Below are 289 nucleotides of genomic sequence, written 5' to 3'. Positions count from 1 at the left end.
GACCGGGGTGCCGCTGGGCCCTCCCCTCTGGGCCCTGCACCTGCGGCAGCCCAGGGCAGAGAGGGAACTCTGGGTGGCACACCCGGGTCACACGGGCACAGATGCCCCCAGAGGGTTCTTCCCCAGGGCGGGCGGCGTGGAGGGCTCGTGGCCCTGCCTGGCTGTGCAGCAGTCCCCACTTGCTTGGACTGTGAGGGGCTGAGGGAGTTTGGGGTTTGGCCTCGGCTGGGGGTCGCTATGCATGGAGGCAGCGCTTGACTTCGGGGGGGGCCCATGGCAGGGGGGGGCT

Source organism: Bison bison, unplaced genomic scaffold (genome assembly GCF_000754665.1).
Source record: "Bison bison bison isolate TAMUID 2011002044 unplaced genomic scaffold, Bison_UMD1.0 scf7180017845295, whole genome shotgun sequence".
Taxonomy (NCBI): domain Eukaryota; kingdom Metazoa; phylum Chordata; class Mammalia; order Artiodactyla; family Bovidae; genus Bison; species Bison bison.
Note: the sequence above shows the minus strand (reverse complement) of the source record.